This window comes from Dasypus novemcinctus, chromosome 21 (assembly GCF_030445035.2).
Source record: "Dasypus novemcinctus isolate mDasNov1 chromosome 21, mDasNov1.1.hap2, whole genome shotgun sequence".
Taxonomy (NCBI): Eukaryota; Metazoa; Chordata; class Mammalia; order Cingulata; family Dasypodidae; genus Dasypus; species Dasypus novemcinctus.
The window spans coordinates 7,728,602-7,756,230 of record NC_080693.1 but is presented as its reverse complement, the minus strand read 5'-3'; the positions used below and the strand labels follow the sequence as shown (position 1 = coordinate 7,756,230).

General features: G+C 42.2%; 1 long non-coding RNA gene across 2 annotated transcripts in view; it reads right to left on the bottom strand.

Moving 5' to 3' along the window:
• LOC101415176 (uncharacterized) overlaps window positions 1–24,361 on the bottom strand; it is a 102,202-nt gene extending 77,841 nt beyond the window's left edge. The window contains exons 1-3 of one of the 2 annotated variants that reach the window (XR_009182239.2): window positions 23,968–24,353; window positions 21,635–21,732; window positions 21,068–21,155 (exon numbers count right to left, since the gene is read on the bottom strand). This is a non-coding gene — a long non-coding RNA (uncharacterized lncRNA). Of the gene's footprint in view, window positions 1–21,067; window positions 21,156–21,634; window positions 21,733–23,967 lie in introns of both variants that reach the window. The other variant, XR_011646722.1, reaches the window with a different exon arrangement.
• Between the last annotated feature and the right edge of the window lie 3,268 nt (window positions 24,362–27,629).

The window sequence follows — 27,629 nt, the reverse complement described above, 5'->3', positions numbered from 1 at the left end:
AAAAAAATATTACATTCAAAAAATATGAGGTCCCATTCAACCCCACCACCCCCACCCCCACTCCCCCCACAGCAACAGTCTCTCCCATCATTATGACACATCCATTGCACCTGGTAAGTACATCTCTGAGCATCACTGCACCCCATAGTCAATGGTCCACATCATAGCACACACTCTCCCACGTTCCATCCATTGGCCCTGGGGGAATCTACAATGTCCGGTAATTGTCCCTGAAGCACCACCCAGAGCAATTCCACGTCCCGAAAACGCCTCCCCATCTCATCTCCTCCTCCCATTCCCTGCACCCAGCAGCCACCATGGCCACCCTTCCCATACCAATGCCACATTTTCAATGTGGACATTGGATTGATTGTGTCCATTGCACATCTATGTCAAGTGGGGGCTTAGATTCCACATGGATACTGGATGCATTCCTCCTGCTTTTAGTTGTAGACACTCTAGGCTCCATGGTGTGGTGGCTGACCTTCTTCAACTCCATATTAGCTGAGTGGGGTAAGTCCAATAAATCAAAGTGTAGGAGCTGAAGTCTGTTGAGGCTCTGGACCTGGGTATCATATTGTCAGTCCAGAGATTCAAATCCCCTAAATATATCTTAAACCCCAGCACCAACTACAATTCCAGTAAAGTAGCATGCAAGTCTTGTGAAAAGAGATCGCCTGAGTCCAGTTCCATCATGCAGAGACACCAGCTCCAAAGGGCCATTTGACATGGCAGTGAACCCCATCTGCCATGACCATAGAGCCCGTGGGTCTCTTTATCCCTCAAAAGAACCAATACCTGGGGTTGTATCTACTTTATCTGTCTCTTAGACTCTGCTCAGTTGTGCATAAGGGCATTCCTTCTGACAACCTCCAGACTCTTTTTTAGAGACTCGAAGCCTTAAAAACTCATTTCTCCTTTCCATTTCCCCCTTACATTAGGTCAAACAGCATTTTGAAGTCATGTTATTATATGTAGACATGGATATTCTGCTGCTCCGCATTGAACCTTTAATTCAAGGTCATTTTCTAGTTGCATCTTCAGCTGGTATGTGGTAGTGATCCCTCGGTGCCAGGGAGGCTCATCCCCGGGTATCATGTTTCACGCTGGGGGGAATGCACTGCATCTACATGCTGAGTTTGGCTTTGAGAGTGGCCACATTTGAGTAACATGAAGGCTGTCAGGAGGAAACTCCCAGGTACAATGGTACTCTAGGCCTTGTTCTTATTGCAGGTGTATAGGCTCACAAGCATAGCCATTAGTATCAGGTGCCCACTGTTGGGCCCTCATTCCTTCCTGGTTCTTACCGTTGCACCTGGTGGACTGCCGCTGCTCCCCCAGGGACCATGACAGAGACCCCCTGGCCAGGAACCCAGTACCCCCCCAGCTGTTGTTTTTAATTGTTTCCACTATGAGTATATCTAAACATTACCATGTACTCTGGACATATGCCCTGTATAACTCCCTGTAACCATATATAGCCTGTCAATAACATCCCATATCAGTATTCCTCCGCCGCCATTGTCGAACCACTCTGTGATCCAAAACTTTCTGTAAAGTGAATCCCAACATAATGTCAGTTTCCCTTACTAGTAAAATGGAATATAGCGATGAGTTTAAAGGTTAGATCTACAGTACATATTGATTTGGATAAATTTCTATGTCCTATCTTTTTCTTTTCTTTTTTTTTCTAATTATTGAGCTTCTCTTCACAAGAGTCTTAGATCACAGTAATTCATATATACAATATACAGTACTCCCACAGATCCACCATAAAACCTTTTCCCTTCCACAGCGATAATCTTTTAACTTATTCATATCATATTTCCTGAAACTGATATACAATAGCTTTCCGAAATAGATTCCGAAACAATAGCTTTCAAACAAGGTGACATCCGTGCTTACAATGTGGTCCATACTTTAGGATGTACAGTTTTCTAAATTTTTTAGTTATCCTATGTTTTGCATTATGGTTTACATTATTAGTCTTTTGTCCCCTATATGTTTTTGGTGTAATATTACATGTTTTATATTCATCCTCGTGTACTCTCACGAAACTCCTCTCTTACCCCCACATTTATCTTGGTTCCATCCATTCCACATCCATTTTCCCCTCCCCTTGGGGCCCACAGCGCCAGCCAATCTGCATTTCCCGAGAAGCCACGTCCAGAGATATTTGCAGCAGTGTTCAGGGACTGACTTTCTCAACTGCCCTAATGCCCTGGAAGCCACCCTTTCTCACGAGAGATACAGTTCTCTCTATTTGATGGCATTAGTCCTCCCCAGGATGTGGGTACACCCCAACTCTCACTTCTTGGGTCTCTACCCAATGGTACAACCCACCATGGTAAAATGAGCCTTCAGCTATTCCCCCGGAGTCTGTCCCGCATCAGACCATCCCCCCCTGAGCATCCTAAACAGGTAACCATCCTAATTATATTTTGATACGATTTTCTCAACATTTTACTCTCAATGAACCCCTGACACTCTCCTATGTTCATATGTTGCCCCTCCCTCCCCCCAATTTTTGGGCAATATTACCCCTCCGCCCAACCCCAGCCCCCCTCAAACCCGCAAAGCCCCACCCGAAGGCAACTCCTTGCCCCCATTTCATCCCTTCTTTGTGCTCATAATACTTACCGCCAGCTCATCATAGATTCCACCCCTGCAGACGTCGGCTCACATCCTTCCTCCACCCCCCGATTTCCTGTAAGCCTCTTTTCCAGTCTCTAGCTCTCTGAGGCAGGTTGCTTATTTCATATCATTGAGGTCATGTAGTATTTGTCCTTCAATTCCTGGGTTGCTTCACTCAACATAAGGTTTTCAAGATTCATCCATGTTATCACGTGTGTGTGTAGTGTATTTGTTCTAACAGCCGAGTAGTATTCCATTGTGTGTATATATCACATTTTATTGATCCACTCGTCTGTTGCCATCAACAGATTTGGATTGATTCCAACTTTTGGCGATAGTGAACAATGCTGCTATGAACATTGGTGTACATATATCGGTTTGTGTCCTTGTTTTCAGTTCTGCTGGGTATATACCCAGCAGTGGTATTGCTGTTGACCTGGATTCTGAATCCAGATGACTACACTCACATAACCACTTTATCACTAAGACATACCCAGATATCAGAAAAAAAAAAAAAAACCGGCAGAAATTACAAGAGGCCCCTCAAACCCCTCAGAAAGACCTAATTAAAGCAGCCTTCAAGGTCTTGAACAATAGAGAGGAGGAAGCCAAATTAGAAAAACATAAACGAGATCCCTCCTTGCTGCTGCCCTCAGAGTCGATTTCCAAAAACCCCATCCCTCTTCTTCCCTGTGGCCACCACCTGGACCCTGCGTTAGGTATTGGAGGGAAGGACACTGGGCTCATGCACACCCCAATCTAGGACCTTGCCGGGGCTTGTCCAGTGTGCTGACTTAGAGACCACTGGAAGTCGGATTGTCCCAAAAACCCAGTTTCTGGGAAAGCCCCTTCAACATGCCTTACTGGCCTGGATCATCTTCCCTTCCTGACCTACTCAGAATAACAGCAGAAGACTGACAGGTCTGGGTTTGGAGAGGCCCCTCATCTCCATCAGTAAGTGGGAACCGAGGGTTATCATCAAGGTTGGAGGGAAGCTGAGTTCCTTTTTATCTGACACAGGGGCCACGTACTTGGTCGTTTCAGAACATTCAGGATATTTAACATCTTCCTCAACTTCTACTGTGGGAGTTGGGGGTATTCTTTCCTCTCACTTGATTACACACCCCCTCCCTTGCACTACAGAAAATCTCATATTCCCACACCAATTCCTAGTTATCATGCCCCGCCCCACTCTTAGGAGGAGACATTCTATCCAAACTGCACTCCTCTAGCTCCTTTTCACTACCTTCCCCCCAAGCTAGCTTCCTTCTCCTTTTGTCCCCAGCCCCAGCCTTGACTCCTACTTCCCCTCCTACTGACATCCCTTTTTATCTTACAACAAAAGTAAACCCCCCAGTCTGGAACACTGACTCTCCCTCAATAGCCTCACACCTCTCCCCTGTAACAATCACCCTAAAAGACAGCCCTCCTTTCATCAACATTCCCCAATATCCTCTCTCCTGCAGTGCCAAATGTGGACTTAAACCCACCATTGACAAACTGTGCCACAGTGCTGTTACGCCGACCAACTCTCCACTAATACACCTATCCTAGTTGTTTAAAAACCTACTGGCAGTTATTGTCTAGTCCAAGACATGACAGCTGTCAACCAAGCAACTCAGCCTATAGTCCCCTGAGTCCCCAACCCCTATAGCCTATCACATATCCCTCCCCAAATACACACATTACACAGTAAAAGACCTCAAAGATGCCTTTTTCACAATCTCCCTAGATGGAAACTCTCAAAACATTTTTGCTTTTACATGGCTCTCATATTTTTCTTCATCTTTAATGCTATACTAATACCACGAATAACCCCACTAATAATTATTTTCCTTCTCATGTGTGGCTCTTATCTTCTACAGCTTCTCGCCTGATTCATCCACCAAGTTGTTCAAACCACCCAAGAATATGTAAATGAAACCTTCCTATTACAAGAACAGTCAATATCCACCCCACAATGCAAAACCCACCAGCTACATGAGAGGAGAACCCCTTACGCCCCCTAACAGCAGAAAGGAGCCAGAATGAGTCGATACCCCCTTTCCTCCACTCATGACTGCCTCTGCCAGAGCTGGGCTGAAGTTTATTCTTCAGACCCCCTCTGTTGTGAAAGCTTCCCAATATATCTTTGCCTGCAATCGCCCTTTCTTTCTGCCCAGTATTCCCATTACTTAGGTCCTTCATCATATACATGTAATCTAAGAGGAATGTTAGAGCTACAAGGTTTGAACTGATTAACCGGTCATAAGGCTGTGACTCCACTCCTATGCATTGAGCAAAGCTGCTTACTGCAGAGGACAGCACAATGGAAATGCAGCCAATAAGGACCCATCCCTTCCAGGCCCTGCATTCCAAGAATACCCTGCCTCTTAGCACACTACCCCCAAACCCTGCACAAGAATAACTCACTTTTACAGCCCCTTATTAACCAGAGGCTATACTCAGAGTCTAACACTCTCTCCTCGAACTAATGCTTTCCTGCCTATTGATGTATGTATAATTCACATCTGCACCTTCCATCCTTCCACGAGTGAGCTTAAGCCTCATCTTCAGACCCCTCCACTGGGAGAGCTTCCCAATAAACTGCCTGCCTGCAACCCTCAGTCTCCATATCCCAGTGAGCGCCATTTTTTCTCTAACATAGACAACAGTATAGTGTTATTGGTCACAATTTCACAGAAGCAACCAAATCTTCTCAATTGCATTATTGTTGTAATGAACTTTCAGCAGAACTTTCACTTTCATAAATCAATAATAAGTTAACTGGGCAGTTTTCAGTGTTTTGTTATTAATGGACAATTTCAATTCTGAAGCTTCACAGAAAACACATGCAATCAGCTACAGGTCACAGTGCATCACATTAAACAAAAGGGACTGTCTCGGAAACCCACGGAAAGGAAAGCTGTGCCAGGTACTGTGGGGCACAGCTTTCTAAGGACATTGCTTAAATAACTTTGGAGAAAACACCACTGGGCTGAGTCAAGATTCCAGAATTCTAGTGAAGAAGCCAATGGGCTCATGAAATTGAGAGGAACAAGGTCTAATTTTGCTTAAAAGAATGAGTCACACACCAAAGATAACAAGAGAACACTGAAATTTGGAAGAGAGAAGTACCATGTCATGTACAAGGGAGCCCCAATAACATTAAGTGCCAGTTTCTGATAAGAAATGTTGGAGGCAAGAAGGCAGTGGGAAGAAATATTTATAGAGTACTGAAAGAAAAATCATTAGAACCAAAAAATTTTATATCCAGAGAAGCTCTATTTCAAAACTGAGGGGGAGATTAAGGCATTCTCAGATAAACAAAAGCTGAGTGTTCCTCACCCTATTACCAGATTTTATTTACGTTCTTGGCTATGCTGCAGACATACATTTCAAGAGGAGGCTGGGTGAATTAGGCCAGTAATTTATTCAGGCAGGGAGGGAAGAGAAATGGGAGAAAATAACAGCAGTGTCCCAGGTAGAGAGGAAGGGGCTGAAAAGTGATAAAGAGGGCTGACTTATGGGCTGCAATTTCCCATTACAGGTTATAAATGCCCAGCTTTTACTTGCACTGTGATTCAAGCAGGGAGGTAGGCAGCTGCATTCCAGGTCCAGAGGCAAGAGAGCACACTAGAGCATGCTTAGGCCCCATGCCTGCCTGCCTTTTGACCTGTTAATTATCCCACCCCTTTGTTAATGGCAAGGAAGGAGTTCCAGCTGTTGACTGTTTTGATTGCCTTATTTCCTCCATCCATCTCCCAAGAGGGCCAAATGATAAAGTCCTTGGGGAATATCCGGGGCTTCTCCTGGCTTCTGGAGGAAGTCTTCTTCTGAGTGGCAGAATCTTGGGAAGAGTCTTCCAGCAGCATATTGGGGTTGCTGATGTCCACATGGACTTCTTACCAGGTTCCAGATCCAGCTACTGATTTTCTATCTTACTAGCCTGGTTCAACCCCTTGACCTGACCCACAAGAAAAACTAAAGGGTGTTTATCAGATGGGAAAAAAAGGTCAAAGCAGCATTAAAAAATGAAGATCTCCAGTAAAGGTAATTACCTGGGAAATTATAAATGCCAGTACTATTTTATTGTACTTTTTGGTATGTAACTTGACATACAGAATATACTATGCCAATGACTTAATAATGATAAATGTGTGGTTTGGAACTCAAAACAAATCTGGATGTAATCTGTGACAACAACTTCATGAAGAGGGGAGGATGGAGGAGTACCTGAACACAGTTGGTGGATGATATTCAAGTTAGGTAGGTATCAAATCTAAAGATACTGTTACAGATTCAGGTGTTAAATTAACCCCCATGGTAATCACAAAGAAAATATCAAAAAACTATGCAAAAGAGGAAATGAGAAGTGATTCAAACCGGTTTACAACCAAAGAGCAACTAAATACAAACGGAGGCAGTAAAGAATGAAATGACAAAATGTGAAGCGGCCTGTATCCATTATTGAAGATCATGCTGAGCAATTCCAATGCCCTAAAAATGCCCTACATTCCATCCATTCTATTCTTTCCTCCCACTCCCCTCAGCACCTATGGTAACCACTAAGTTTCAATTTTTGAAGAATAACATTCATAGTTCTTGCAATAATATTGAGGGCTTAACATACTGTCTGTTTTATTAGGCACTGCCTATGTTCTCAAGGAATTCTTGTCCCTCTAACTGGGAACACAGCCGGATGCCCCAGGATGGGAGTTTCCATTTTCTTAATTATTGTGTGGGTCTCCACACACGGCTATTACACACTGTGACAAAATGAATACTTACATATTCCATAGAAGCCTGCCCCAGGTGTCTCGTGTCCCATGCACCCCCATACCCAACACCTGACACCAGTAACCCTTCCCTGCCATATCTGCCAAAAGAACATTGCCAACAATGCAGTTTTAACCACAGACCTGCAAATCCCCAGAGTCCACATGCTCCTTCCCCTGTCCATCCCATTTCCACAGACAGTCCAACCAAACCCCCCCACTCACTACTCCTCAGACCAGCACCACTGAACCCAATCACATCACTGGACCACTGTCACCATCACCCACTGCACAGCCACACCCTTCCAACTTATCACAGATTTTGCCTGTGTGGGCATCGGTTTACAACCCTCTACTCCCTTTCATCAAAATCTATAAAAGTGTACAATCCAAAATGCAAGCCATAATGTAAACAATTGACAATAATTAATAGCAATGCTTCAGTGTTTGTACATCAATTGCAACAAATGTGCCATCTGCATATAAAAGGTTATTAACAGGGGAGAGGAGAAAAGGGGAAGGGTGATGGGTATATGGGAATCACCTGCATTCTCTACGTGACTTTTCAGATATCCTAAAGCTTCTTTGAAGAAAATTGAAAAAAATTAAACACTGCGGGAATATAAAGAAGAAAATACCACTTTACACACAAGACAACATATCTTACACTGACGAAAGAAAAATCTCAAATTTTTTTATTAAATTTTTTTGGTATTTTATTGGTTATTTTTAAACTTCTAATTATTATTTCATTTTCTTATTAATTTCACATGGTTGTTTTCTTGGCTTCATTTTTGGAGAGGTAGGTTTTGGTTCACAGAAGGGTCTCAACAGTGGTGGGGAGGCTCACTGGTGTGGGGTGTCAGTGATGGGTATGTGTGGGAAGGGGTTCAACTGTGGCATGCCTCTAAGGCATGTATGCTCAAGTGTTCATGTGGCATTGTCTCGGTGGGTGGAGATACACACAATAACTGAGAGAATATTGAATTCCCATCCTGTAGAGTTCTGCTACATTCTCTAATATATCAGCAAGAATCCTCCAAGTACAAGGGCAGCACCTGGTGAATGAAGACAGACCATCGTGCCAGGTCCTTGATATTGATGCCTCTACTTATGAACCTTTTCTTTTGAAATTGAAACTTAGCCTAATATTAGAGATTGCCTAAGAATTACCTCCTGTGCTGGCCATGCACAGTGCTGATGCGCGCAAGGAGTGCCTTGCCACGCAAGGGTGTCCCCCGCGTAGGGGAGCCCCACGCGCAAGGAGTGCGCCCGTGAGGAAAGCTGCCCAGTGTGAAAAGAAAGAGCAGCCTGCCCAGGAATGGCGCCGCCCACACTTCCGGTGCCGCTGACGACAACAGAAGCAGACAAAGAAACAAGACGCAGCAAAGAGACACCAAGAACAGACAACCAGGGGAGCGGGGGACATCAAATAAATAAATAAATCTTAAAAAAAAAAAAAAAAAGAATTACCTCCTGAAAGTCTCTTTGTTACTCTCATGTGGCCTCTCTCTAACCCCAAAATGCAATACTTGCCCCCAGTGTGGGACTTGACATCCAAGGATGGGTTCCCTCACACTGAGGGATTATTACTAAGCACCAACTAGCAACGCAGATGGAAAAAGAGCGTGACCAAAAAGGGGAAACAGTACATGCAAATGAGTTTTCTGGGTTAAGAGACTTCAAAGTGAGTTCGGAGTTCATTCCAGAGTCACAGCAGGATTTCACTGGCTGCCACAGTAAACAAATGCTTCAAATAGTGGGACTTCTGGGGCTCTAGAGACATCCTTAAACTATAAGACAGCTCAGGAATTCAGAACCCTGTCAGTGGCTATTACTTTGGAATTTAAGCTCCCAGTGTCATGGAATTGGACTCATTTGTGGTTTCCCTACACATGGCTCTTTTGCCCCTTCTTTTAGTTAGTATTATACTTCACAGGTGTATGTCAAGAGACTTGAATCTTTGGTTCATCCATGTGCCAGGTAAGCCCTGAATCTCAGAATTGCAATGCCTACTCTCCAGTTCATTGGACTCACCCAGGACAACTAACATGGAGATGATGATGGACAATGTCCATCCCAAGGAACAGAGAATGTCTACAGCTGCAAGCAAGGTAGTTTTATCCATCTGCCCCATAGGATCTAAGACCCCACTAACTTATAAGCAGAATGGGCATCACCATCTCAAAATCCTCAAGCCTGGGGAATCAACAATGGACTAAAGTAGAATAACTATCATCATAGTATAGACTTGTTCTTCTTCTAGCAATGGAAGAAATCCTATCAGTAATGTAAAGGCAGTGGCCACCAGAGGTTCTCAAGGATGGGAGAGGGAAGATTAGGTGTAATATGGGGACATTGTTGGGATATTGGATTTGTCTTGCCTAACACTGCAATGATGGATATAGACCATTGTGTATTTTGTCAAAACTTACAAAATTGTGTGGAACAAAGTGTAAACTGTAGTCCATGGTTAGTAGCAATGCTCCAATATATGTTCATCAATTGAAACAAATGTACCACGCTAATGAAGTATGTTGTTAATGTGGGGAAGTGGGAGGGGATGGGAGGAGGGCATATGGAAATCGCTTATTTTTTCATATAATATGTATGTATCTAAAGAATTTTTAAAAATAAAAAAAATAAATTAAAAGAAAAATAAATTGAAGTACAAAAAAAGTATGACCGAAAAACCAAATGGCAAAATGGCAGAAATCCTGCATTGCCAGCAGTTTTATTTAAAGTAAATGGCTTATAAACTCAGCATGTAAATGCATTAACTTCCCACCAGCATGGGACATGACTCCCAGGGATGAGCCTCCCTGGCACAGAGGGCTTACTACCAAGCACCAACTGATGATGTAACTAGAAAAAGACCTTGAATAAAAGGATCAAGTCAGACCAGCAGAATATCTCAGCCTACAAGTAATATCAGGTGTTAAAATCTGCTTTTTGAACTTGAATAAAAGGGTGAAATGGAAAGGACAAATGAGTTTATATGGCTATGAGTCTCCAAAAAATAGTCAGGAGGTCATCAGAAGGGTTGCACTAAGGCATGCCTCAGCAGGGTCCCAGAGACAGACAAAGTAGATACAACCCCAGGTACTGGTTCTCTTGAGGGCTACGGAGACCTACAGGTTCTATGGTCATGGTAGATGGCTCTAGAATTCAGTGTCATGTCAGTTGGCCCTACTTTGGAGTTTGTGTTTCTGAGTGTGATAGAGTTGGACTTAGATGTGATGTTTCTACACATGCCTCTTCTGCCACTGTTACTGAACCTGTGGTTGGTGCTGGGGTTGATGTATGCTAAGGAGACCTGAATCTCTGGACTGTCCATGTGACAGCCAGGCCCTGAGGCTCAGCAGACTTGGAACTCCTACACTCTGGTTTATTGGAGTTAACCAGACCAGCTAACAGGGAGGTGAAGAAGGTCAACCACCACACCACGGAGCCAAGAGTGCCTACAACTGCAAGCTGGAGAACTGCATCCATCTTCCATGTGGAATCTAAGCTCTCCTCTCGATATAGAGGTGGAGTGGACATAACCATCCCAGGGTCCACAGGATGGAGGAATAGAGTATGGATTAGAGTGGACTTACTGATATTCTACTATGGAACTATTGTGTTTAGTAATGGAAGAAATTGTAGCACTGATGTGGAGAAAGTGGCCACAGTAGCTGCTGAGGGCAGGGAGAGGGCAGAAGAGATATGATGTGGGGGCATTTTCAGGTCTTGGAGTTGTCCTGGGTGATACTGTAGGGACAGATGCTGGACATGGTATGTCCAGCCATGGCCCACTGGGTGGACTGGGGGAGAGTGTAAACTACAATGTAAACCATTACCATGTGGTGCAGCAGTGCTTCAAAATGTATTCATCAAATGCAATGAATGTCCCACGATGATGAAAGAGGTTGTTGATGTGGGAGGAGTAGGATGAGGGGGGTGGGGATATATGGGGATCTCTTATACTTTTTGAGTATAACATTTTAAAAAACAGAAAAAAATAAAAAATTAAAAAAATTTAGTAAATGGCTTAAATATCCCAGTCAAAAGGCAGAAATCAGAACAATATATAAAAAAGCATGAAAACTATATTCTGCTTACAAGAGACACATCTTAAATTCAGACATGAGGAGGTTAAATGTGAAAAAATGGAAACTATTCCATGAATATATTAAGCAAAACAGAGTGAGAATGGTTAAATTATCATCAAACAAAACGAACAAAGTCAAATACTTTTAGAAGGAACAATGGAAGACCCTATATACTGAAAAAAGAGTCAATTATAAAAATAGATGTACATAATCTTGAGGCACAAAATATATGAAGCAAACATTCACAGATTTGATGTGAGAAATAGGTAGGGCTGTATTAATAGTAGCAGATTTCAATATACCACTTTCAATATTGGCTAGCATTTTCAAACTGAAGGTGAAAAAGGAAATGGAGGACTGGAATGAATGTATGTACCAACTAGCCCTAGCAATCCTATATAGATGTTTATAACAGAAAGAGAGAGGATGTATGTGCAAGAAATATGTAACACATCTGTTTGAAAGCAATAGAGTACAAATTCTTCTCAAGTGCACAAGGATTATATCCCAGATTAGGTTATATGCTATATCACAAAACAAGTCTCAATAAATTTTGAAAGATCAAAATCATATAAAATATTGTATCTAACCACAGTGAAATGCCATTAAACCAGTAACTAGAGAACCAGAAAATTCACAAATATGGGGGAGTTAAGCAATACACTCTTCAAGACCCAATGGGTCAAAGAAGTCATGAGGAAATCTGGAAATATCTAGAGATGAATGAAAATGAAAACACAAAATGTCCAAACTTATGACAAATATTAGATAAGCTGACAAAAAAGGAGAGGATGCAAATAATAAAAATCATTTGTGGGAAACGGACTTTGGCCCAGTGGTTAGGGCGTCCGTCTACCATATGGGAGGTCTGCGGTTCAAATCCCGGGCCTCCTTGACCCGTGTGGAGCTGGCCATGCGCAGTGCTGATGCGCGCAAGGAGTGCCGTGCCACGCAAGGGTGTCCCCCGCGCGGGGGAGCCCCACGCGCAAGGAGTGTGCTCGTGAGGAAAGCCGCCCAGCGTGAAAAGAAAGTGCAGCCTGCCGAGGAATGGTGCCGCCCACACTTCCCTTGCTGCTGAGGACAACAGAAGCGGACAAAGAAACAAGATGCAGCAAATAGACACCAAGAACAGACAACCAGGGGAGGGGGAGAGTTAAATAAATAAATAACTCTTTAAAAAAAAAATCATTTGCATTGAAAAGGGGGAATATTACTGCTGAACTTACAGAAATAAAAAGGATTAGAAGAGCATATGAAAATCATTGGAGGGGAAGTGGACTTGGCCCAATGGTTAGGGCGTCCACCTACCACATTATTCAGCTGTAAGATATTCTCGATCCATGTGACATGATGATCATTGAAGACATTATGTTGAATGAAACAAAGACAGATGCAAAAGGACAAATATTATATAATCTCACTAATAGGAATTAAATATGATGGGCAAACTCATGAAGTTAATGGCTAGAATATAGGTCACCAGAAGATAAACTGACGTTTAAATGTGCAGGATTTATAATATGGCTGATTGTTAATGTTTGAAAATGGAGAGGTGATGATAGCACATTATAGTGATTATAAGTCACAGTCCTAACACATGGGTCGATGTGACGGTGATTGAAAGGGAAAGTTTAGGTTTGTGTATACCACTAGAAGGAAAGCTAGAAGATGAAGTATGAGACTGTATAAGCAAAGTGAATCCTGTGTGTAGTTAATGTGTGTGATCAATAGTATAAATATAAGAGTATTCTTCCCTGAATCAAAACAAATGTATGTTAATATCAAAAGATGTTAAAAAATAGGGTGGTAATTGGTTGGAAATACACCTAAAGCAAACTTGAACTGTAGAGAATAGTAATACATTAATATTTTCCCCATCAATGGCTAAAAATAAATTAAGCTAAGTAAAAGAAATCAGACACAAAGTACTTTATATCGTTAGACTCCACTCATATAAAATGTGAATACAGGGAAGCAGACTTGGCTCAAAGCACAGGGTGTCCGTCTACCACATGGGAAGTCCACGGTTCAAACCCCGGGCCTCCTTGACCTGTGTGGAGCTGGCCCATGCGCAGTGCTGATGCGTGCAAGGGGTGCCCTGCCACACAGGGGTGTCCCCCACATAGGGGAGTCCCATGCACAAGGAGTGCCCCCCGTAAGAAGAGCCGCCCAGTGCAAAAGAAAGTTCAGCCTGCCCAGGAGTGGCACTGCAAACACAGAGAGCTGACACAGCAAAATGATGCAACAAAAAGAGACACAGATTCTCATGCCCCTGACAACAACAGAAGCAGACAAAAGAAGAACACGCAGCAAATGTACACAGACAACAGACAACTGGGGTGGGGGTGGGAGAAGGGGAGATAAATAAATAAAAAATAAACCTTTTTTAAAAAGAATATAAATAGGTTTATAGAGATGGAATTAGATTAATAGTTACATATGGTGGGGAAGGCAGAGGAATTGAGTGGTGACTGCTAAGGGGTAGGGTTTGTTTTTTTTTTTGAGTAATGGAAATGCTCTAAAATTGACTAGAGAGATAAATGTACAATGCTGGGATTATACAAAAAGTCATTTATGTATACTTTAGTTGGACTGGATAGTATGTGAATTTATCTTAATAAACTTGCTTAGAGAAAAAAACAAAACACTTCCCAATGCAGTAAAGTCTAAGACAGTAAGGCTTCACTCATGATTTAAGTGGAATTTCTCAAGAAGATACACACATAGCCAACAGCACATGAAAAGATACACATCATCACTGGTTATCCGAGAAATGCACATCAAAACCACAATGAGATACCAATTAACATCCACTGATTTTGTTACCTAAAAAAAAAGTAAAGTTGGTGAAGATACACAGAAACAGGAATCCTAATATTACTAGAGACATTGTAAAAGGGTGCAGACACTGTGGAAACCAGCTTGGCAGTTCCACAAAAAGTTAAACAGAATTACAGATGACCCAGCAATCCCACTTCTTGGTGTATACTCAAAAGAACTGAATGCAGAGACTCAGATAGTTATTGGTGCACCAATATTTACAGCAGCATTGTTCAAAGTAGACAAATGGTAGAAGCAACACAAGTGTCCATTAGCAGGTGAATCAATAAACAAAAAGTGGTATGCACACATTGGAATAATATTCAGTCATAAAAGTGGAGGATGTCACAATGCATACTACAACATCCATGAACCTTGAAGACATAATGTTTTGGAAAATAACCCAGACACAAAATGACAAATATTGTCTAATCTTTGTTTATATGAAATAATGAGAAGAAGGACATTTCATAGAGGCAGGTAGATTTTATGTTATCCAAGGCTGGAGGGGAGGAGAGGTGGTACTGTTTAATGGGTACAGAGTTTCTGTTTGAGGTAATGAACAATTTGGGGTACTGGATACTGGTGGTTAGCACAACATCATGAACATAATTCAGCTCACTGAATTGTCCCCTTGAAAGTGCTGAAATGGGAAATTATGAGTAATATATATGGAACCACAAGTACAAGTTTAAAAAAAAGAGAAATATTAGTAGCTTACACTCATGAGAATGGATATTAAAAATAAATAACAGCAAAGATGGAGAAAATCAGAGAGCCCTGTACATTGCTAAAGGGAATGAAAAATGATGCTACATACACCGTGGAAAACAGTTTGGAGGAAACAGAATTGTCACATGACCTGGCATATACCCGAAAGAATGGAAGAGCAGGAACTTGAACAGATAGTTTTACACCACTGCTCACAGCAGCATTTTCATAATAGCCAAAAGATGGACGGAACCCAAGTATCCATTCACAGGTAAGTGGATAAAAAAATGTGATACATACATACAATGGAATATTATTCAGTTGTAAAAAGAATGTAGTCCTGAAACATGGTACAACATGAATGAACTAGAAGACATCACACTGAGTGAAAATGTCAGACACAGAGACATACTGCATAAGCTCACTCATTTGAAACAAATGAAATGGGCAAAGTTCAGAGACAAAGTTGATTACAGCTTACCTGATGCAGTACAGAGGGGCAAGAAGAGTTAACACAGAATGGATACAGGGTTTCTGTTTAGCGTGATAGGAAAGTTCTGGTAATGGATGGTGGTGACCTTAGCACAGGGTCAGTGTAATTAATCCCACTGAATGGTATGCGTGGGATTGGTTGAGATAGTTAAGTATACATTGTATATGTTTCCACAATTTAAGAAAAGAGCAACTAAAGTCATGGACAATTCAGTGCAATATATGATCCTAGACGAGATCTAATAATGGAGGAAAAAAGACTTAGAGACATTACTGGGACATATTAAAAAATTGGAATAGAGACTTACAGCAATATTGCCTTAAAGCAATATTAAACATTTTAAATTTAGCAGTACATAAGGCAGGTACATTAGTGAAGATTCTAGTTCTGAGGAAATGTACATGGAATATTGTGTTCAAGGAGCAAGGTGTATCTACCTACCCTTAAATGCGTAGGAGGGAGGGAGGGAGAAGGAAGGAAGAAGAAAGGAACTGCAAATATGGCAAAATATTAAAAACGGTGGATCTAGGTATGAGAAGCAGGAATGTATGTCGGTATTCTTTATTTCTGCAATTGTCCTATAAGTTAGAAATTATTTTGATAATGTTTAAAATAGAGAAAAACAGAAATGAGAAGGGAATTAAAATGGTCCACTACAAAGTTTCAATTAAAAACATGGACCAAAAATATATGTAAAATACGAGTGTCAATTTTAATTCTTTTGCTGTAAGTAATTTGATATATTGTGGCAGTCTCTGCTGTATTTAGTTAATACTTTCTCTGTAATTACTTCAATGAAGCAAAGTTTGGCATATATAAACAATGATACAACCATGTATTGCCTGTAAGAGACCCACTTGACTTTTTTTTTAGGAGGTACTGGGGATTGAACCTGGGACTCCATACACGGGAAGTAGGTGCTCAAACACTAAGCCACGCCCACTCCCCAAGACTCATTTTATTTCTTTTTAACAGACTTTTATTTTTAAAAGATACGTAGGTCACACAAAATGTTACATTAAAAAATACAGGAGCTTCCTACATGCCCCACTCCCCACAACCCCCACTCCTTCCACATCAACAACTTCTTTCATTAGTGTGGCATATTCATTTCATTTGATGAATACATTTTGGAGCACTGTTACGCAGCATGGATTATAGTTTACATTGTAGTTTACACTCTCTCCCAGTCCATTCAGTGGGTTATGTCAGGATAATGTCCTGCTTTGTCCCAGTAATATCATTCAAGACGACTCCAAATCCCGAAAATGCCCCCATATCACAACTCCTTTAACCTCGCTCTGCGTCAGCAACTCCAGTGGCCATTGTCTCCACATCAATGATACAATTTAGTTCATTTTCAGAGTCTCAATAATTTTATAGTAAAATACAGTAAGTCTACTCTAATCATATTTTACTCCTCCATCCTGAGGACCTTGGGAAGGTGATGCCCATTCCGCCTCTCAATTGAGAAGGGGCTTCGATCCCATATGGCTGCTGGATAGGACTCTTGTACCCACAGCTGTAGATTCTCTTGGTTTCCTGGTGTGGTGGTTGTCCATCCTCACTTCCCTGTCAGCTGACCTGGGTAAATCCAATGAATTGGAGAGGAGGTGTTGCAACACCTCTGAGGCTCAGGACCCAGCTTGCACATGGACAGCCCAAAGATTCAAGTCTCCTGGGCATACACCAACCCCAGCACCAACCAGAGGTTCAATATAAGGGACAGAAGAGGCACGTGTAGAGAAGTCGCATCGGAATCCAACTTCATAACACTCAGGAGCACAAATTCCAAAGATGGGCCCATAGGCAAGGAACTGAACTCCGGAGCCACCTGCCAGGACCATAGGACCTGGGTGTTCCGTAGTCCTCAAAGCACCACCACCTGGGTTTGTATCTACTTTGGCTATCTCTGAGACCCTGCTGAGACATGCGTAAGCTTGACCCCTCTGATGACCTCCCAACACATTTAAGTCTCTTAAGATTATGAACTCATTTGTCTTTATCATTTCCCCCTTTTATTCAAGGTCTTTTTCTAGTAGATTCACAAGCCATGCTTGGTAGTAATCCCTCAGTGCCAGGGAGGCTCATCGCCGTGAGTCATGTCCCACGCTGGGACGTGAGTTTGGCTGAGTTTGGCTTAGAGAGTGGCCACACTTGAGCAACATGGAGGCTCTCAGGAGGTAGCTCTTAGGCACCCTGCAAAACCAGGCCAAGTTGAAATTACAAGCACAATAGGCTCATTAAGCATAGTCATCAGTATTGAGGGCTCATCATTGGGCCATCCTTCTTCACTGATCATTGCCCTCACACTTGGTTGCTTTCCCATTGGGGAATGTCACAGAGCTCCCCAGGAAGGGAACCCTACACTCCCTCAGTTGTGTGAATCTCTACCCACTGTGTCAATACCCACTGAATATCCAAACATATCTATATACCTTATACGCATGCCCAGGTGAACTCCCTTCCATGCATCCCCCATCAATGACACCCCACAACAATGCTCCTCCCCTGCCATAGTTGAATCCTGTTGTGATCCAAAACTTTTTAAAACATTAAGCCTAATATATTGCCAAATTCAATAACAGAAAAATGAGGTAGTAATGACAGGTTTAAATATTAGAAATAAATACATAATTTATAAAAACTAAAGTAAAAAACCACTGAAGTACACCTGGTCCCCAGAGTCACTTTAGAACCAAAGGCCCAGAGAGGTTGAAAGTGAGAAAGTTGGCAACAGTACTGAAATACGGCATGCAGATAATAACAAAAAGAAAGTTAGGCTCACTTGAATAATAGCAAACAAAATTAAAGCAACCATGTCTACAAAAGACAAAGTATTTATATATTCATAAAAGGGTCAATATCAAGAACATACAATAACTAAAAACATACATACATGGAACAACAGAGCACTTAAATACAGAGAGGAAAAAATGACGTATTTTAAGTGAGAAATAGATCTATCATAATAGTTGGAGAATTTAATTTTCCACTTTCACAAAGGGATAGAAAAACTAGACAGACAATCATTAAGGATAGAGAGGACTCGAACAACTCTATAAGCCAACTAGATCCCATAGAATATATTCTTCTCAAGTTCACATGGAATATTTCTAGAATAGACCATACGTTACCCCACAACATATATAAAAACACTGAAACATGATGTATCTTCTTTTACCAAAGTAGAATGAAACTAGAAATCAAAAATAGAAGGTAAATTAGAAAGTTTCGCAAGTATATGGAAACTCAATAGCACACATGAATCTATGGTTCACAAATGAAATCATGAGCGGAATTAGACAACACCCTGAGAGAAACAGAAATGAATACACAACATATCAATCTTAAAAGATGCACTGAAAACATTAACAGAGAAATTTATAGCAAAAAGCAACTTTATTTAGAAAGAATAACCATCTCAAATCAAGAACATAATTTTATATCTTAAGGAAATACACAAAGAAGAGCAAACTAAATCCAAAGCTGGAAATAAAGATTAGAGCGGAGATGAATGAAACAATAGAAAAACAATAGAATCAACACAACTAAAAGTTAGTTCTGCGAAAAGATCAACAAATAAGAAAATCCTTTAGGTAGATGGGTTGAGAATAAAAGAAAAGAACAATCTATTCACTAAAGTGAGTAATCAGAGTAGTGACATTTCTAAAATGGGTTTTAAGAGCCCACCACAACGGGAAACGGACTTTGGCCCAGTGGTTAGGGCGTCAGTCTACCACATGGGAGGTCCGCGGTTCAAGCCCTGGGCATCCTTGACCCGTGTGGAACTGGCCCATGCCCAGTGCTGATGCGCGCAGGGAGTGCCGTGCCGCACAGGGGTGTCCCCCACGTAGGGGAACCCCACGCGCAAGCAAGGAGTGCACCCACAAGGAGAGCTGCCCAGCGTGAAGGAGGGAGCAGCCTGCCGAGGAATGGCGCCGCCCACACTTCCCATGCCGCTGACGACAACAGAAGCGGACAAAGAAACAAGGCGCAGCAAAAAAGACACAGAAAACAGACAACTGGGGGAGGGGAGGGGAATTAAATAAATAAAAATAAATCTTTAAAAAAAAAAAAAGTACACCACAAGCAATTGTGCCTGAACAGATATCTTTGACAACATGGACCAATTCCTAGAAACGCATCTTACCTTCTTTGTAATATTTGCTCTTAAAAATTCACTGCTCTGAAAAAAATACTTTTGGGGCATATGTTTTAAAACATACTTTAGGTAATCATGTATTGTAGTTTTAAAATAACCCCTATTTTTATGTTATCCTTTTTCTTTCCATCTGGCCATTTCGCAACATTCTTAAGGGAGGATGTTGGGTATATGGACCATGACCTAAACCTTCTTTGAAGACATAATGGAAAAAAAGACACTGAGGAAGAAATGTAAGAAATTACCACTGTACATACAGGACAACGGTTATTACAGTGATGAAAGGGAAAACATTATAAATAAATTATTTTTAATATTTTTCATTTTAATACCCCAAATTTTTTTACATTTAGTTTTAGTTTTGCTAAATGATTACACATTTTATTTATGTTTAAACCTATCATTACTACCTCATTTTCCTCTTAATCTAATTGGCAATATACTTGGTTTCATTTTTTAAGAAGTTTTGGATCACAGAAGGGTTACAACTATGGCAAGGGAGGAGCACTGGTGTGGGTTGTTCAGTGATGCGAGATAAATGACAGGAAGTTCACCTGGGCTTACATATAAGGTGTATTAATATGTTCAAATGTTCATGGGGGATTACCACAGTGGGTAGAGATGCACACGAAAGAATACTGAACTCCCATCCTGGGGATTTCCGCCACATTCTCTAATGGAACAGCAACAATCCCCCAAATACAGGGCCAACGACCACTGAAAAAGGATGGTCCCTTTCAAACTGAAAGTAAAGAGAAAATTAAGGAATTTTAATTAAGGAATTTGAAAAACACTCATCATGATTGCAAATATTATTACACCCCACCCACTTGGTAGGTGCCACGGCAGCCACCAGTAAGGAACTGGGAGAGGATGGTGGCTTGCGAGGCTGGTCGGCTTGGGTTTAGGTCTCCTTGCAGTTCTCAGAAATCAAGCTGGGAAACGGACTTTGGCCCAGTGGTTAGGGTGTCCGTCTACCATATGGGAGGTCCGCGGTTCAAACCCCGGACCTCCTTGACCCGTGTGGAGCTGGCCATGCGCAGTGCTGATGCGCACAAGGAGTGCCGTGCCATGCAAGGGTGTCCCCCGCATGGGGGAGCCCCACGCGCAAGGAGTGCGCCCGTGAGGAAAGCCGCCCAGCATGAAAAGAAGGAGCAGCCTGCCCAGGAATGGCGCCGCCCACACTTCCCATGCCGCTGACGACAACAGAAGCGAACAAAGAAACAAGACGCAGCCAATAGACACCAAGAACAAACAACCAGGGGAGGGGGGGAAATTAAATAAAAGAAAATAAATCTTTAAAAAAAAAAAAAAAAAGAAATCAAGCTGGTTGCCAAGTGTGGGAGAAGCGGCAGAGGCAGAGGCTCTGCTGCGTCACTCTCCTCTCCCTTACCTTGGACTGGGGAAGGCCAGATGACCCAGGTGGCTGGAGGGGAGTATGCTGCCCCAGAATGGGAATTCTCTACACCAGGATATGGAGGCTGTTCAATGACCAGGAGCACAAAATTATCATTGCTGGACTGGATAATGCAGAGAAAACTACCATCCTTTATCAATTTTCTATGAATAAAACTTGAAACTGGGCATACTTCCCCTACAAGAGGAAGTGTAGGAAGCAATATAGAAGACATAGTGCATTAGGACCTAAAAAAAGCTTGTTTGCTGATTTTTACTAATAAACAAGATGTTAAAGAATGTATGACTAAAGCAGAAATCTCCCAGTTTTTGAAACTAACTTCTATTAAGGGTCACTAATGACATAGCTAAGCATGCTGTACTGTTACTGGCTAGGGATTGTGCCACGGACCTGAATGTATGATGTCAAAATTTAAGATTAGATGATCTCTACCAACCTCTTCTCATAGACTTTACTTGAAGGCTGCAAAAATTAATGGCTTAGATACATTTATAATAAACTCATTGAAACTTTTTCAATACAAAAACAAAGATGAAATCTTACCTTCCAATTTGCTTTCTCCTTAATTCCTTTCAAAGTAAGGTCTTAAAACTGTGACTGACACTTTTCTCACAATGAATCCTCTCAGGACACTGGGTAGCCTGTGGTAAGTATAAAGAGAAAGGAAGGCCATTAACTTGAAGAAGTTTACTATCAGTAAAAACCTCCCTAATTGCATGTTCTCTTGTTCTAAGAGAAGATACAAATCGGCACACTCAGTTTCCAATATTTTAAAAGTGTGATGTTTCTTACGAAAAGTATTTTTCATAAGGTTGTATATGTATTGCGTATATATCTCAAGTTCAAGTTAATGGCTTTGATTTATGTTCTAAACAAAAGTGATTAAGGAGCACAAGAATTAGTAATAGCCTTAGTTGTAACCATATACTGGCATTGGTGTTAAGGGCCATTTTGTACTTTTCTCCTTAGGCTCTTGGTAGTATACTAACCAACGCCCAAATCACTGAGTTGCTCTTAAAAAAAAAAAAAAAAGGAAGAAAGAAAAAGGAAAACATCTTGACATTGTGTTAATATCTTAGTGTTGGTCAAATCATGTGGAAATGTACCACAACTGAACAAGTCATATATCAGATTCCTGGCTTCAGTTTTACCACGGGGTAGAATTACACAGCAATAATTATAAAATCATTCCTTGCATAGGTCTGTATGTCACCTATATTACTGAATGGCTGAATAAACAAAATAAAGTCACTCATTCATTGTGATTTAAATTATCAAGTATTTTTTTCAACATTAATTGCAAACTGTGGTGTGAAACCTGTCTATTCAAGAAGTAATTATCTGTGTGCATTTCAAGTAAATTTGAGAAGAAAAGTGAAGTACCTTTTCAAAGCAACAACAGTAATTTCTTAAATGGAGTACATTGAGATTTTCAAATTCCTATTAGTTGTCTGTATCTTGTTCTACCACATGAATACACTGTTTGGCAATTTAAAAAACACATATTGTTACAGTTACATGCCTACAAAAGATACGCATGTACAAAATGAGATTGTAGGCATACTGATTTCACCTTATCATGGAAATATACAAAATTAAAGTTAGATTTTGTATTTTCTACAGGAGAAATTTACCTTCGCTGAATACATATGACTTACAAAACAACAGTTTCTGACGCAGCTCTTAAATAAAGTGATAATTTAAGTCCTGGACATATTTCAATTTAGGTACTTTTCGGCAGTATGCAATAGTAGGTATTGAAAATTACAACTGGGTCCTGAACTTCAAAAACTGATTTCTGTTGATGCATAAATTTTACTTAGTGCAACTTACTACAACTGGAAGGCGAAGTATCTTGTAAAATCTTCATAACAAACAACTAACCAATTTAAAGGGTATAATCCCGGGACATTTACTACATTCTCATGGTGTGCAGGTATCACCTCTAGGTATTTTTTAAACAGTAACAGTCACACTGCAAAAAACGACATGTCAGCAAGCTAAACTTGAAGTAATAGAAAATTCTGACTTTTTCATGAGAAATTGTGCAACATGGCAGTTTTGTCCTTGAAAACAAGATAAATTAAAAGTAACATTAATGAACTTAGGGAGCTCATATGGGCCCAGGGGTTGAGCGCCCGCTTCCTACATGTGAGGTCCCAGTTCGGTTCCGGTGCCTCCTTAAAACAAAACAAACAAAAAACCACCATTGGGGAACCAGAGTGGCTCAGTGGTGTACTGCCAGCTTCCCACACACAAGGTCCCGGATTCACTCCCCGGCCTTGGTACCTTAAATAAAAAATTTACTCAAAAGTTTCCTTTAATTAAAGTCAGAAATATAAAATTATTATAAATGTTGGAATGTGGGTTACTGACGCTGCCCTGGATGGTGCTTCAGAGGTAATCACCGGACATTGTAAATCCTCACAGGGCCTACATGATGGAATAGAGGAGAGTATGGGCCATGATGTGAACCAATGTATATGAGGTGCAGAGGTGCCCAAAGATGTACTTACCAAATCCAATGGATGTGTCATGATGATGGGAACGAGTGTTGTTGGGGGGGGGAGAGGGGGGGTGGGGGGGTGGGGTTGAATGGGACCTCACATATATATTTTTAATGTAATATTATTACAAAGTCAATAAAAAATAAAAAAATTAAAAAAAAAAAAAAAAAAAAAAAAGTAACGCTGGGAGCCGCATTGCCCGTACTTGTAAGTCTGTCAACATTTCTTTCGCCTCTGTCAGCGGTGCAGGAACAGCCGCCCCTCTGTGACCGCCGAGGGCGCCGCGCCGAGGAGCGCCCCTTCCCTCAGCCCAGGGCTGGGCCACGCCCGCCCCCGACCTCTCCACTGGAAGCCGCAGTACTCTCCTACCCTTTCAGGCTGCAGACGTCCTTCCTCTCTGAAGCTCCGTCAGGACTGTCTCCAGCAAGCGTCCTGGACCCGCACACGCCCGACAGCACGCCCGGCTCGAGCTGGCGGCCTCAGTGAGCGGGGGCTCTGGGCGAACACGCCTCCTGCGCGTCCCCTGAGGAGACGATGAACTAACGGGGGCGGCGCAGGAACCCGAGTCCTCCCCGCACGTTAGGGAAGAAAGCGCTCCAAGCACCGCCACGCAGCCCCGCGCCCCCGCGGGAAGAGGGGCTCTCCTCACGCCCACCGCCGAGCACCCCGTCCTGGCAGCTCCCCGCGGCCGCGCGGGAACGAGGCCTTCCACCTCCCGCCGCGGCTGCTCCTCCCGCAGGAACGCGGGGGCGTTTCCGGGGTTTCCTCAGGAGAGGCGGCAGCGCGCCCCCTGCAGGCGGGCGGCCACAGCGCGGGAAGCGCCGGCCCAGCTGGGTGGTGGAAACGTGCCCCTCACCTGCCCGCCCCGCGCCTTCATCTCCAAGACGGTGTTGGGAGCGTTCAGGGCCAGTCTGCGGAGCCTGGTGACGTGGACTCCTCAGCGCAGTGACCCTGAAGCTTCAGGGGGAAGGGCCCAGAAGGAGCAGGATCCGGGAGCCTCCAGCCCAAGCCTAGACTCCGGGGCCACAGCAGTCCTGGACCCAGGCTGTTATCCCCGCCCCGTGGGGGATCCAAGGAGAAAGCTCCCGGTGCAGCACAAAGCCTGCATGTGACTCCCCACATCACTCCGCTTAGCAGAGTCCTCCTGCCTCCATGGCACCAGCCCCTGCCCTCTCCAGTCAGGAGATGGCCACAGTTTGCTGGTCCAGGAGCTCACTGCCACCTGGAGGCTTGGCAGGCCCAGAACAGTGCACCAGCCCCGGGTGCAGGGAGATGTGGGAGCACAGAAGCCCAGCGGGGGCTGCCCGGGGTTTACTACCTTCCTTCCGAACTCAGAAGTTTCCTGGGGAATATCCAACATAAAACCTGTCTCAGCAGGTAAGTCACCCATATGTTGAAGTAAAAATCCTTCTGTATTATTTTTTTCTTCTGCATTCATCACTCCAATCATTATTAGAGCTTTTTCATTATTTCAGTAATAATAAAAAAGCAAACAAGAAAATTCTTCACTTCTCAGTCTCTTTTTCTCTTCCTGTACCTAGCTGCAATTTCTGGCTGTTCTTCAACAATTACTTTATTAAGCAGTTTTATTGAGATATATTCACGTACCATATGATCTATCTAAAGTGTATAATCAATGACTTTTAGTAGAATCACAATATTGTGAAATCATCAGAAAAATTTTTAGATTTATTTCTCCAAGGAGAAAAACACACACCTTAGTATGCCTTCCCTAGCCCCAATTAACCACTAATCTAATTGCATCTTTGAGTTTCTATTAGTCTACTTAAGAGGATTCTTAAAATATGTTCCACAATATATGTAGTTCATAGTAATGAAATTGTACAGTATTTGTCCTTTTGTGTCTGGCCTGCTTCACTCAGCATAATGTCCTTGATATTCACACTTCTTCTTCTTACAGCTGCGTGATATTCCATCATGTGCATCCACCACAGTTTGTTGATCCATTCATTGGTTGATGTACACCGGGGTCTTTTCCATCTTTTTGCAATCCTGAATAACGCTGCTTTGAACATGGTGTGCAGATGTTTGTTTGCATCACTACTTTCAGTTCTTCTAGGTATATACTCAGTGGTGATATTGCAGAGTCACGTGGCAAATATTTATGCAAATTATTTTAGGAATTTCCAAACAGTCCTCCACAGTGGCTGTATATTCTGCGTTCCCACCAACAGTGAATAACTGTTTCCATCTGTTCACATCCTCTCCAACACTTATATTTGTCTGTCTTTTTAATAGTGGCAATTCTCATAAGTGTGAAATGATATGTCATTGTAATTTTATTTTTAATTTCTCTTCCCTTCCCCAACCACTCCCCCACCCCCCAATTGTCTGCTCTCTGTGTCCATTCACTGTGAGTTCTTCTGTGTCTGTGCAGATTCTTGTCAGTGGCACCCAGAAACTGTGTCTCTTTTTGTTGCATCATCTTGCTGCATCAGCTCTCCATGTGTGCGGTGCCGTTCCTGGGCAGGCTGCACTTTTTATGCACTGGGCGGCTCTCCTTATGGGTGCACTCCTTGGGCATGGGGCTTCCCTACATGGGGAACCCCCCTGCGTGGCACGGCACTCCTTGTGTGCATCAGTGCTGCTAGTGTGCCAGCTCATCACATGGGTGAGGAGGCCCTAGGTTTGAACTTTAGACCTCCCATGTAGTATGTTGAAGCCCTATCCGTTGGGCCAAAACCACTTCCCTCATTGTAGTTTTAATTTGCAATTCCCTAATCATTTGTTATGTTGAATATTTTTTACATGTTTTTTTGCCATTTTTATTTCTTCTTTGCACAAATGTCTATTCAAATCTTTTGCCTGTTTTTAAATTAGGTCGTTTGGCTTTTTTTTGTTGATTTGTAGCTTCTCTTCATATATCATGGATATTAAACACTTCTCAGATAGTGATTTCAAAATAATTTCTCCCATTGAGTTGGCTGCTATTTCAACCTTTTGACAAAGTCCTATTTGATGCAAAAGTGTTTAGTTATGGGGAGGTCTCATTTATTTATTTTTGTTCTTGTTGTTGTATATGTTTTCAGTGTAAGGTCCAAGAAACCACCACATACCACAATGTCTTTAAGATGTTTTTGTATATTTTCTCCTAGAAATTTTATGGTCTTGCCTTTCCTATTTATTTATTTATTTATTTAAGTTTTTTTTAAAAATGTATACCTCTCTCCTTCCCCATCCCGTTGTCTGCTCTTCGTATCCATGTGCTGTGTGTGCTTCTGTGTCTGCTTGTATTCTTGTCAGCAGCACTGGGAGTCTGTGTCTCTTTTTGTTGCACCATCTTGCTGTGTCAGCTCTTTGTGTGTGTGATGCCACTCCTGGATAGGCTACACTTTTTTTGCATGGAGCAGCTGTCCATGTGGGGTGCATTCCTTGGGTGTGGGGCTCCCCTTGCAAAAAAGGTGCAGCCTGCCCAGGAGTGCTGCCGCACACACGGAGAGCTGACGCAGCAAGATGAGGCAACAGAAAAAGACACAGATTGGCGGTGATGCTGAGAATGTAAGTGGACACAGAAGAACACACAGTGAATGGACACAAGAGAGCAGACAATGGGGGCGGGGAGGGGAATGGGAGAGAAATAAAATAAATCTTAAAAAAAATCAGTTGACTGTAGAGGTGAAGGTTTATTTCGGGACTCAATTCTATTTTACTGATCAACTGCTCTATCTTTATGTCTGTAGTCAGTACTGTGCTGTTTTGACCACTGTAGCTTTGTAATATGTTTCAAGGTTGGGCAGTGAAATTCCTCCCATTTTGCTCTTCTTTTTTAGCATGGTTTTGTTATCCAGGTGCACTTGCCTTTCCAAATGAGTTTGGCAATTGCCTTTTCTATTTTAGAAAGTTAGACTGTTGGAATTTTGATTGGCATTGCACTGAATCTATAAATCTGTTTGGGTAGGGTTGACATCATCAGATATTTAGTCCTCCAATCCATGAACACAGAATGTCTTTCCATTTGTTGAGATCTTCATTGATTTCTTTTAGCATTGTTTTGTAGTTTTTTCCAAATA